A 13,896-nucleotide genomic window follows, 5' to 3' on the forward strand; every position below is an offset into this window, starting at 1 on the left:
AACAACCCATTGAATTAGAAGGTGTGTCCAAACTTTTGGTCTGTACTGTATATGCTGATGTTATCAACAATACATTTATTAGATCCATAATAATAAAAGAATAAATGATGGTGAATAAAGAACAACTGAGCAGTAGTAGAAATTTCTCAAAATAATATCAGCTTAAATAATTCAGTTTGTCAGCAAAAATGCCTGAAAATTCAAATAATTTGAATCAGAATGAAGTCCATAATAGAGTCAACCCAAAATAAGTCCTAAAAGAACGAACTTCTAAGGAATCATCATCTGTGTGTTTGTCTAACTGGATTTTTTTTCTTTCATTTAACTTCACTTTGAAACTTCCAAACCTCTTACATAAAACCAAGTGGATAATACTTGCAAACGAGCAACATTCTGTTCACGCTGACAGTCCGTCGAGTTAAAGAGGAAAGATGTTCTGCATAAAAATGATGCTGCCAATGCCCCTGGTTCACACCCTGGCAGAAATTAAAAAGGACTTTCAGAGGTGTGCTGAATTGTAGATTCGTCTCATGTATGGGGATGAAGTACCAATGCATTTTTGGTTGAATTCATCCTATTTGAACTTGTCCTGCTCCCTAATTGAAAGCCCTCTCCCTGGTATTGAATTAATTCGAGCAGACATAGGCCGTTATCAAAATGCAGCATGCCTACTCGGGTAAATAAAGGTCTTGTATGGAAGAGGAGGAGGCTGGTAGCTGCAGCTGAGCCAGGAGCACACACGCAAAACAAAGATGTTAAATCCCAATGTTGCCACTGGAGACATTAGGGTGTGGCCTCAGTACTGTAGAGGACACACAGTGAAGGACAGAGTGATTAGGAAATCGATAGCTCTGCGTTTGACCCAAACTTCCAATGATTTTAGAAGACTGCATTAGCCTGAGGTTTCTCCTGCTTCCTCAGCAAACACTTGTTTTTCACCCATCTGCATTCCCAGAGCAGTCGGCCTCTCAGACACACACCAGCCACGTGGCTCAGTTCATTTTAACCACTTCAGTTGCAGAAGATTTGATCATAAGAATCAAAAATGTCTTAAAATCTGTGTAAAAACATGACACGTTTCCTCACTGTCTGACCTTGAATCAGTGTAAACCTTTCTGCATTCTGGTCACTTAGGAATACCAAAATCATTTCTATTTACTAGATGTCAGAAAAATGAAGGAGAAATTTTTGGGAGTTTTAAAATGAGAAGTTTCCACATATTTTCTCAGTATTTGATTGTCTCCTCAGTAACTCAACTGTTGTGAAATAACCTATAAGAAGCTTAAAAAGCCACATCACCACCACCAAGTTGTTGAATGGTGCTCTATATCAACTTCTGAATTTGAAGACAGTAAAAACAATATTTGTGTTATTCTGTCATGTAACAAGGAGTAGGATTTTAACTAACCTAAAACAGGAAAGATTATTCAGATTTATTGTCATACATGTCAAGAAGTGCGATGAGTGTTGGTGAGGCAAACGCTGAGGAACCAGGTAGAGGTGAAAATGATAGATTTAATGATGAAAAACGGTACAACAATCCAAACTGACCAAAAAAAAACCTGTCAGCACAGCAGAGCGGAAACAAGGCTCAGCACTGGTAGCACAGGGTAAACAAAGGACAGTAGACAACGGACTGGGAAACATATTCAACCACAGACTAGGACCCGATGAAGAACAAAGGACACAGGTAAGGTTAAATACACAGAGGGTAATAATGGAAATGAGACACACCTGGGAACTAATCAAGGGGAAACAGGACAGCACAGAGACTCACAGGACACAGAAAACTCCAAATAAACACACAGAAAAACACAGAACATAACAATACGTTATGTAAAGGAAATATCTGTTTCTGACTGTATTTGGAGAGCACAACTTATGGCTTTAGTTTGTAGGTTCATGAATGGTTTCTCAGTTATGTTGCTCCTGGCCTCCAATCTGAAGGACTTCAGGTTAGGAAAAGACAGAATGGAAATCTCTCCTGAGGTCAGTCTGTCTCAGCTTGAGAAGATTGTTGATGGTCATTGAAACAGAGTAACCGCCCAACGAAGCAGCAAGTCTGGTTGAATCTGACTCAATTTGGCATGTGGACGTCCATCACACATCCTGACTGGGTAGGTTAAGAAACTGCTGACCAACATTAACGTATGAATGCTGCAATTGTCTAAAATAATATGACATGTTTTGCATAAATCTGCACAAACTTTCAATGTTTTCACAACTAAAACTTTTATGCCTCATTTAGGAACCCCATATGATGGAGACATTGTTTTCAAAATGTTTTCCAAATAAAATCATGGCAGTTAAATCCAGCCCCAATTATTCCTGAGACCCCCAAAGAAAATGCATTTGGACGTTCAGAAGTAATTTAAGGTGACTTTAAATTATTCAATTAAATTACAAATAAGGGTTTAGGTTTAGAAATTACTCATGGTATCATTAATATTTCCAATTCTGGGAAGTTCTAAGTTCCACAGACTCGTTAGAAGCAGCAGACAGCAAGAAAAAGATTTTGAAGCAAACAGAACTTTGAATCTTGCAAAGAAAAAAAGATGGGCTAAAAAAACAGATGGATAAAGAAGCCAGACTCACCCTCGTGGGGAAACCTGAGAGAAACGTCTTCATAAAGAGGACAGCATAAACAAGATGAAAGAGGAGCTGGAGAGCAGAGCAAGAGAGTTGCTACAGCCTTCATGCCCAAATCACTCAGGAAATCTGCCTCAAATTTGGAGAAAGTCAACACGGAAAACAAGAGAAACCTTCAAAGACAAAATTCGGAGGTGAAGAAAGGTCTGCAGCAGAGAAAAAGATGACTGCGTCTTTTGAAGAGGAAATATCTAAAAATATAGCATCAACATTCTACACTGAAAAAGTTTTCACAGCCTTGAAACTTTCTAAATTTTAACCACAAACTTCAATATATTTTTGATTGACAAACAAAAGGTTGTGCTTCGAATTGAACAGAAACTGATACATGCTTTTCACAAATTTGTATGTCCAGAAATGTTTTGTCCATTAAGTCCACTGAGATCAGATGTGCATCTTGTGATTTCTCTGGATTTTATTTGGAGCTGTGGCCTCAAACTCCGTCCACGAGGGCCAGAGTCCAGCAGCAACATGTGTCCTGCACTTGAATTAAATGATGAAACTCCCTCACTATGTGGTCACGCTCTACAATAAGACGCCATATTAGGGCTGGTGTAGACAGAAAATTTGTAAAAAATGAAGTAAATTACCAGCAAAAAAAAAAAAACACCTTGAAACCTGGAAAATCTTTTGTTTTCCCATGAAAATATTTTAGCTTAATCTCAAAATTTATTTTTTTGTTCCATCAAAAGTTTGCTTTTCTAACTCAGAAATTTTCTTATTTTTTCTTGAAAAATCCTGAGATTAATCTTAAAATCTCTGATTTTTTAAAGCAAATTTTCAACTTTTCAAATTCAAATAACTTTCTGTATTTTTCTTTAAAATGTCTGAGATGAATGTTAAAATTTAGTTTTTTGGTGGAACTTTACTCTTCCTTTCTTCTCTTCTATGTACTGTACGTTGGCGTTGCACTACTAAGCTCTGGTAATGAGCTAATACTGGAGTCAGGTGTGCTGAATCAGAGTGACATCTAAAAGCTGGACGACAACCAGAGTTTGAAACCATTGACTTAGAGGTAGAAGAGGAAAGGGAGGTCAAATATAAAATTGTTTGCAATACAAGGTCATCTTTTAGCTAGCTGAGTCATGTGACATGAGTAAAGAAATGTTAAACTATCAGATTAAAATTGTGTTTGCCTATCATTCAGATTTGATCAAATAAGGAAATGCTAAAAGTACAGAACAAGTCTATAGCATTAGCACTATTGTTTCCCATAGCGCTAATACTAGGCACCGTTGCCCCACTTTCCTCTCTAATAGATCATCTGAGCGCATCCTCATTGCTGAAAATGTGTGACCTCATGTCATCATCAGATGTTCAGATGGGAACACTGATGTGACATCTCTCCATTTCGCTACCTATAATGAATTTCTTTGTACCACTGAGAGGAACATAAAAATTCTTCCTTTCAGTTATTTAAGCAGCGCTGCAACACTGATGTAAACAAAGCTCCTACATTTAGTCATTAGTCCTGGATTTGTCACTGATGTTTTCTGAATCACGTCTTGTTCTGCATGACTCAAACAGGCTTTATTTGTACTGTGAAGGTTATGGAGAACTCAGTGTGTTTGCCTAGTTTTCTGCTTGTTTCTGCTTTTTGACTTTTTGAAGCAGTAGTGTTCTATGATAGATTACAGAGGGATTAGTTCAATGCAATATTTATGTATAATGTATAAAAAGACATTAACACTTTTTTCTTGTTTCATCTCCACTTTTCTCACCATCAACACCCACATGTAAAGAAAACAGTATTTGAAAAGCTGTCCACTGTAATGAAAACCATATATAAAAACGTTAAATGGAGAGTAGGAAGTGATAATGGCTCAGTAAAAACCTCTCTGTCCTTGGAGTTGTGAAAAAACAAAACATTTTCATCTTTGGAACTTTATGTTTCTCTACATGCTGTGGTATAAACCTGTGCTGGAAATCAAAGTATGTATTATTATTATTATTGTCTAATTTGATCATTAGATTTTCTGTCAGGTGAATCAAGTAACTTTTTGTTGTTTTTTTTTAATAAGTTGGAACCTTGGGATGTAATTCCATTTAGATCTTTGAGTTTTCTACAAAGCAGATGAAGTGTTGCATAATTTAGAGTATGCACTATCATTGCTGAAACTCTCTCCTCCTTGTCTATAAATTAATAAATATGTTCATGTTCTCATGCTGCCAGAGATTTAGGCCCATGTGGCTTAATGTGTTCTGTACCAAACAGGTTTATTAGCATTAAATCTAATCACTGGGTACACACATGTTCCCTGCTGTGAGCATGAGTGCCATATCACTGAGACTCCTGTGCAAAGCAAATTCAAGAAAATTATATGTGCAACCCTTTTATTTGCAGATACTATATAATTTAAATGTAATCTATGATATTTAGTCGGACACAAACCTGGGAAAATACTAAATACTCGTCTCCTTTAGCGGATTTTAGTCAAAGTAAACCGTCCATCAGTTGTTTGAGTCTGGTTAGCTTTGAAAGGTCACAGGGGTCATTCTGTGAGAGAATGGGTACATCCTGGACATAAAAACACAAACCTGAGGCTCCCTCCACCCAACTGCAGCTTCTCACCTGAAAATTGAGCTCATTTTCTGTTTAGTGGGTGTTTTTGTCCGTTTTCTGATTTTCACCTCAAATCATTTAGGATTTGAGGGAAAGAATTAGGTGAATGTGATGTGGATGAAGACTAGAAGAAAAACAAGGTAAGGAAAAAGGAAAGTTTGTCATTTTTCGCCTTCTCTTTTCCTCACCTTCTCATTCTTCCCATCCTCCCGCTCTGCCTCCCTTCTTCTCCTCCTTTAGGCCAGGCCCCATGCTGTTTGTCATCGCATATGAGCTGAAGACTCAAAATATGTCAGAACTGGCTCTAATGGGGCTCATTTTTGTAAAACAACCAGCATGTGCCAATTGACAGACCTTTGGTGGTTTGATTTCAACAATTTAAATTTAGACTCAAGTGTTGCCACTTCCCAGAACAATCTTGTAAGAAGAGATTGCAAATCTTAAGGCTGGCTAAATAAAGATTGATGAGTGAATCTAAGAATCCTTTGGTATTAAAAGATGATTTTAGAAACTTCACAATGCAGTGGCCTCAGGTATTCACACTGTTTGGAGATCACAGTTGTCTGTGAATTAGTAATGAGTCAAACCCAAAAGCATCAGCTCCCCACGTTTATTTCTTTCCACTGTTCAGCTCTCAGTCTCAGTGACTCTGCCCTGTTTACAGCAGAGCTTTGTGATTGGCTGCATGGCAGCCGTGTGGCTAATCAAGTGAGAGGCTACAAGGTCACAACATCAGCGTGTGTGAAAACAGAGGGGAACAGATGCCACAGTCTCCTCAGTCAACAGACAACATAAGTTTCACTGACGCCTGTTTTGTTTGATCTCACATGATAGTTTTTTGCATTTTATTTATTTTAGAAAAATTTACACAAATCATGTTCATATGTTACTGTAGACACCTAAGAACTTGGTCTAAACTTTGTCCTGCCACAGAAATACCAAAAGACCAGAAGTTAGACAATATGAATTACACTTATCTTTGGACTACTGTATATTTATTCATTCTTCATTCTTTCATTAAATAAGGAGTATCAGCAATATGAGCCTTGTATTAACTTGGTATCATATTGTTACCAGTATCACACATCTCTATTAATTAGGTTTTGTTGCATTTTCTGGTGTAAAGTTATGTCTTAATAAGAATATTGTGTTTGAAGATGCATATTTACATTAAAATCTCACTGAACCATACCTGTGTGTCACAGAGGAACTATAACAGCATTGTTTACAATCAGATGTGAACTGATTTATATCAGATGACATAAATCACAGATGACATTGCTATCCCTGCAGGAAGAAGCCCCTTTAAAATTCAAATCCCTGCTGTCTTAACTGAAGTGGGGTAGAGAAGAGGAAAACAGGATGATGTATTTTGGTTTGTTGAGAGAACTCTGCTCCCAGCACCTTAGCAGCGTCCACATGCATATTTTAGGAAATCACAGGCGACCAGCTCTCCTAATGTGTTCACTGCAAAGCCTCAGGCACTTTTTATTGAACTCAAACTATCTCTTTACTGCATCATTTGATTTCTTTTTTACTGCACTACTCCCTCAATTGTATACATGTATATTTTATTCTCTTTTATTGCAGCTATAACAGCGATACTGCTTTGTAAAGTAGAAGGCAGCAGCACAAAGCCTGGCGGTCCTCTAGAGGGATGGAGAAGACATTTTGTAGAACAGATCTTCTCACACATTCCAGCAGCTGCAGTGTGACTGTGAAACTCAGTGTGTAGCCCTTTAAAAGAGGAGATGAAGAGTGAAAACATATAATGGGGTAAAAGGAAGGCCTTGGAATCACGCAAGAACAGACAAAAAAAATGCTGATGTGCATTTGACGCCATTTTTCTACAGCAGAACTCCAGGAAATACCAACAATCTCATTTTTACTTTGTGTTTTCCATTTTGCCAGGACAACCTTTGAAGCTTGTTCTTCAGAGATATGGTACAGCCTGAGCATATTGAGGAAATCCTGCAAGAAGAACATCTGTTCCAGCTCCATCCATCTTCCCATCACTTCTCACCAGATGCCCTGTCTGCTATGACATGCTATGATCCCATCAGCATGAGGCTGCCACCACCATGTTCCACAGTGGGAAGTGTGTGTTCTGGATGCTGTGCAGTGTTACTTTTCCACAACACTTTTTACTTAAATCCCACCAATTTGCACCATTTCTGCAGATACTCACCATTTACAAACTTGTCCAAAATTTTTGAAGCTCATTGATTTGCATGTTAGTCACATGATCCAATGATGGGGTTCTCTAAACTGCCTGTGTCTGTATACTTCAGTACAACACTCAGTGTGTGTCATTTATACATTAATTTAGAAGAACAATCTTTAGCCTCCTGCTGGTATTATCCTTTAATTATGAATGTTTCAAATCTGTGGAAAAGAGGGAAGAAGAAAACCATAAGATGAAAGCAAAACTAAATCTTTTTGGCCAACATTCAAAATGTTGTGTGGTAGAAAACTGACACTGCATATCCACATATTGAAACAGAACATCAGGCTATGGGTGTGGTTTACTTCAGCAGGGAAGAAAACCTGCTAGAGGCTGCAGGGGACAGAGCCAGAGCTACAACAGAGTTGACACGTCAAAACAAATTCATCTGGCACAATGTAGCTGTGTTTCCAGTGACAAATTGTGCAAATTTACTTCATGGAAACATGCTAACTTACAAGAAAGTTTGGTGTTAGGAGGAAGTGGTTTTTCAGCTGAATCAAATTTGATTCATTTCACAAAACTGCAATGGAAGCTCAGCTACTGTCCAGACCTAAATCTGAATAACTGTCAAGGCGTGAAGACAAATAAACTCTCTGTCCTACCTGACTGCTTGGGCTGCTTTGCTCTGTATCTAGAAGTGAAAGTACAGGAAGTACAGTATCTAGTACAGGAAGCCTTGCAGCTGGATATGATCTGTGCTCTGCTGCAGTTCATAACATCATTTCACCATCAATAAGCCACGGCTCTGCAGACCTGTCACCCACTGCGCCTTCTAACTGGACTCCTCTCTTGTACCTGTGACTCAACAATTACTCAACATAAAGCATCCTGTACATTTACATGACATTTATTGACCTTTCAGGTTATGTCATGTGTTTATTCTTCAGTCTGCATGAGTAGCTTTTAACCTGGACTGGAAAACGTCAAAGAAAATAAACATTTTCCTCATATGTATTTTGTTGCAAGACCAAACCCAAGATCAAAAGCTCATATTATAATATATTCATAACCAACTACCAACAATGAATCTCATGAAAATGTCAAAATGTGTGATTAGTTGTGGTCCTGCTGCACAGCAGCTGTTCTTTAGTAGAAAGATAGGAGGTGAAAGACAATGAATGGAAAAGCTGGAAGAGGTTTTAAAAAATGGCAAATATGCCTGGACTTTATTTCTGATGAAAGTTTGTATCCGGGCTTATCTTTAAAACATTTAATCAGAGCAGAAGCATAAATATTACAAGCGGACAAACAAAGTGAACAACGGTTGCATCATACCTGAGGTGTTGGACTCATTTTGGGCTTTTATTATTCATTTAAACTGTTTTTGGGGGATGATTGCATCGCATCACTGCTGGTTTACAGTGATGTAAAGCAGGTAACGATTATTTTTCAAAATAATTATACAGAAAAAAATAATAATTTGTTTCTATGTTATTAATAAAATGATAGTTAGTTTGAATATAACACATATTGGTGGGATACATACACCATGTTGCCTGCATTAAAATTAGAACTAATCTACAAAAATTTGAAAATGAGAATTAGGAAGACAGATTTTCTCTAACCCACAACTTCAAATTTATCCACATAAACTAAACTACCATGACGTATATAAACGTATTTGAAAATGTTTGAACTTCTGGGTTTTACAGACAAAAATCTCAATATACTTTGGGTCCACTCTAACTCAAAGACTGACATGATCTGGTCATTCATATTACCAGTCAACAGAACCTGAACTTTGTAGTCACTTCCACTGGCTGTTAACTGCTTTCATTAATATATTTGTACCTTTGACATGTTTGTAAAAATCTGACTGGAACTGTAAATTCAAGTTGCGTCAGTGGGGTTCAATATTATCCTCTACTATTGAGCTAAGTGGATAAATCTTTACAGATATTTTCTTATCCTGATCTGGCACTAACAGAATTACGGCTGCAGCCCTTCTGGAGTCATGACCTGGTACTTTGTCACGATCAGCATGACAGATTAATTAATCTATCACTTAACCTTCCTCCTGGGGTCTTTTACATCCTGTCTATCAACTCTCAGGAGGGAGGAGGATGGAACGTCAAAGACCAATGAAAGTTCTGTTGGGTGTGTTATAAATGGGCCCAGCACTGATGCTTCCTTATTTCTGTTTTTCTTGAACTGGAGTTCAATATTAAACTAAAATACTGAGCTTCCCAGCAACTGTCAATCATTCTTTAAAAGTAGATGAAGCTCAGTCAGACTGGAGAGCCTGTTCCATTGTTGGTTCCATTGTTGGTTCCATTGTTACTCTGACTGCATGTTTAGGGTCACTGTCCTACTGGAAGGTGGAGGACCTCCACCCAATCTCATGTAGCAGGTTTTATCCCAGGATTGTCCCGGATTTCGCTCCATCTGTTACACACTGCTGAGAAGTTTTGATCCAATTTATCTCAGCAACCTCTTTCCCAGGACTTAACTTAGCCCAACAAACGAAGGTCTTTGACCCCCTTTAGGTCCAAAAGGTCTTCTCTTGATCAGGGTTAGGGTCGATCAGCTACTCCTGATGAATACACTCCTGTTGCCATGTTTACTCAGCATAAAACGGGACAAAAAGGACAACATTCCTGAAGCAGTCACATCAAAACCACAGTTAAAACCTCCTATTTTAATTGAGGTTCTCATGTTGTTTCCATTGGATTTAATCTCAGTAGATCAGTAGTGTTTTTTTCTTGCTCAGTGAAAGTCTTGAATAAAGAGCATCAATCTGGTTTTTTCTACACATAAGAACAAAACAACTATTTAATTCCCCAAAGCATGACTGCAAAATATCTTCATCTGATTCCTCCTGATCTTACAATGGAAGCATTTCCCAACACTGTCCTTTCCATCACCTGTTTCTTTAATCAAATTTATTCTCTCATTACTTGGAGCTGAATAAAACATGAGCTCTATTTGCATCACTGAGCAGCATGGAGAGCAGCCTGCATCCTATCTCATATAAAAGACAAAGTGCTTCTTACGGTCAAAGGCCGTTAATATCTTCATCTCAATAAAACCCTGTATGGTTCAAGTTGAGGTTTCACACTTTGGCAGAGGAATACAAAATACAAACTACTTTCATCTGATTTTTGGATTCCTCTTTGCTCAAGCCTTCTTGGCAATTCAGCAGCAGCCTGCACTTTAGAGATATGCAGACTTAAGATATGCATTTGCTTTGTGTCGAGAAAAGAGAAATCCATCTAAAGCTCCAAAAGCCCTGCGCACTATGGAGCTATTTGTTTTTGTCTTGAAGGGGACGGATTGTGTTCAGTCTGTTGACACCAGGAGAAGTTTGGAAACTGTTGAAAACTTTCAGACAAATTAAATGAAACAAGTGAAATGGTCGTTTTCTGATTTAGACTCTGGTGTTTCATGAACTATCTGGGGTTCATAAGGTGCAAAAAATCCATATTAAGAATCTTTTTTTTTTTAAATATATTTTCTCAAATGTCATTTTGATCTCAAGTAACAGATTTTCATGAATTTTTAGATTTTTGAACTCTTCGTCTGTCCCCAAGGTGGACGGACAATAACTTTGGAGATAAAATATCAAAGTTGAACCAGCAGCAACCTTGATATTTTTTTTAAAGATTGCAAAAGAAATATTACCTATTTTTAATGAACTTATTTATGAACTTCAAGCTACTAAATAAATCAAAATATTTCTGAATTTTAACCCAGTAAGTGACAGGTTCAATGTTAAATAAAGGGAATAATTTGTAGGAAGTAAATTATTCCCTTTCTATACAATGTCTGTATATTTTTCCTCCCTTATTTTTAAATAGTGTTTTCTCATTTATTTTGTGTGTGTGCAAAATTATTTGTAAATAAATTATTTCCGTTCTGCCTGGACAAAATGCTTCCCAGATAAATATCATGTTTTAGGAATGAGCTGTTAAATTTAAAAATACATGAAAGATATTTTCACCTGTAGAAAAAAAATTAAATATATATATTTAAATACTAATTCTACAGAAAGGGGAAAAAAATAAAAACATAAATCAACTTAAGTGTATTCAAAATATTAATTTTGAATGGAAGAAATGTTGAAAAGGGGATATTAAAGACCTGAAGAAAAAATATAACAAAACAATGTACAAACTGAACAAATTTCTCTTAATTTAAATGAACAAAACCAAACTGTGCAAAAGGTGACTATCTAAAACAAACGCATGTCCAGGGAATCAGGAGATATTCTCCAAAGCTTTGATAGGATGGGACTTATTGAGTTCTTCAGTATCATAGTGGACTTTAGGAGCAGAGATTGGAGATTGGCCCTTCTTGTTCCTCTCCTTCTACAGTGAATTACAAGCTTGTTTGTGAGTCTCTTCAGAAGAAAAGGTTCAGTGTATGAAATGAGGTCATCCATAACATTTTTCCGCTTGCCATCCGGCACTCTGACTTTGCCTGTAGAAGGAGCTGCGTGTCTGAGCTCTGATAAGGTCCAGAAATAAAAAAACTGACATGGAAGATGAATGTATCCCACGGCCGCTCTCTTCTATCAGTCGTGAGCACAGTTGGAGAACATGGGCTTGTGAAACATGTCAGTGAGCCATCATCACTGCCGCTTTCTATCCCACTCAAAGGCAGAATTAATGCTGAAACGGTTTATGGCAAGGATAAAAGACAAGGTGATTTGCAGAGTGGAAAAGGAATGCAAATGGGTGTAAAGTGGAATATAACACATGACTACAAAACTCTGGAGCATTTTATAACCTAAAGAGAAGCCTTTTGAAACTATTCATTCCTCCTTACATTTTTTACTTTTGTCTTGTTGCTTCAATGGAAAATTTAGACGGAGCAGATATTTATCTGCTAGATGTCATATCTACGGTCGGTTCACACAGCCCAACAGGCATATGAGACTGATGGTATCATTGTTAGTTATTACATTCTAGGTGATGCCCTGATAAAATATTACTTTTTAAAAGAACTTCATTAATAACTACTGCATGTTGTTTTTGTCAGGGGGCCACAACAAAAAAGATCCCAACCATCATATGTCTGCATGATTTAGGATTAATGATGCTCATCTGTTAAATATTCAGTTTCTGAAATAATTTCAGACTCAATTTAATGGACATTGCAGGCTAAAAACAATGTGCTCTTTTAAACAATAATTGATTTCTTCTTGCCAGTTTCTTCTTCTTGATGTTGATGTTTATTCTTAAATTTTGTTTAGAAGTATTAGAGGGGAAAGGAGTGATGTATTTGCAATACCTGTCTGAATTTTATTTATACAAAAATATATATTTTTTTTTATTATTTCACATTGTGTTTTACTTTGTGCTGGTCTGTCACATAACCGTCTTATAAAATAGGCTCAGATTGACGTTTGTTTTCCTTTAAACCTGTTTGGAAAGTTAGAGGGTGAAACGCTGAAGTGTGAATGCTTTTACAACTTTCTGGATTCCCTCCTCATCTGATTATACAGGCAGTGAACTGAATGTGACAGGTTCACCTGAGCTGTATAAATTATATTAAATGATCACATAAATTAAAAATGAATAGGCACACTCAATACACATGCACAGATCACTTTCAATATGCAGCATGTGTGAAAATAATTCACAAACTAATCAAACCTGAAATGAAGGTCAAGAAGAAAATGAACTAATGCTAATGGATATTGCTCAACTTCTGTAATGTTGGGTTTGACTTAGAGCTGCAGACTTTTTTACAGAGACAACATTCATACACCGATGTTTGGGTTCTCTCCAGCTTCTAGCCTATGGAGGAAAATGTTTCTAAGTACAGTTGAAACCAGAAGTTTACATACACTACATGAAAAGTACCTTCAGTTGCATCCACACGTGTTATCAATAAACCAATCAGAAGCTTCCAAAGACATGGCATCAAATTGGAAGTTCTTTTCCAAATTGTGTAAAGGAAAAGTAATATTAGTGTCTTTAAATGTTTGACTCTGAGGAAAGTAATAAAAATTGCTGTAAAAAATTCTCTCATTTTTCTGGATTTTAGCAAATAGAAAACATTTTGGAAATCTTAGTTGATCTAAAATGGGAAACATTTATTCTGATTCCACGCCACAGTATGGAAAAATGCTTATGTAAAATTCAACTGTAGGTTTGAATTTGATTTTAATTGTAAGTGATGAAATACTCAAAACAAACTCAAGCAAAAGTAAAACTTCAGGTTTTTTAAGTGCTCAAAAAAGTACAAAATAGATACAAATTATACTTAATTACAGTAACGTGAGTAAATGTAATTAGTTACATTAGTAGATCAGATCACACCTGTTTTGGGTTCAGTGGGAAGTAGTGTGGGTTAGCTGACATTTTTGAATTGTCTCTTTTCTCACATGTAAGAATAAACTGAAGAAGTGTCTTTGTTTGGAGATGAGCTGTTTCTGCATCTCCTTCACACCCACAGTTCAAAACATGCATGTTAATTGGTTTGTCTAATTTACCTTTAGGTATGAGTGTTT

This window comes from Xiphophorus hellerii, chromosome 24 (genome assembly GCF_003331165.1).
Source record: "Xiphophorus hellerii strain 12219 chromosome 24, Xiphophorus_hellerii-4.1, whole genome shotgun sequence".
In the NCBI taxonomy this organism is placed as follows: Eukaryota; Metazoa; Chordata; class Actinopteri; order Cyprinodontiformes; family Poeciliidae; genus Xiphophorus; species Xiphophorus hellerii.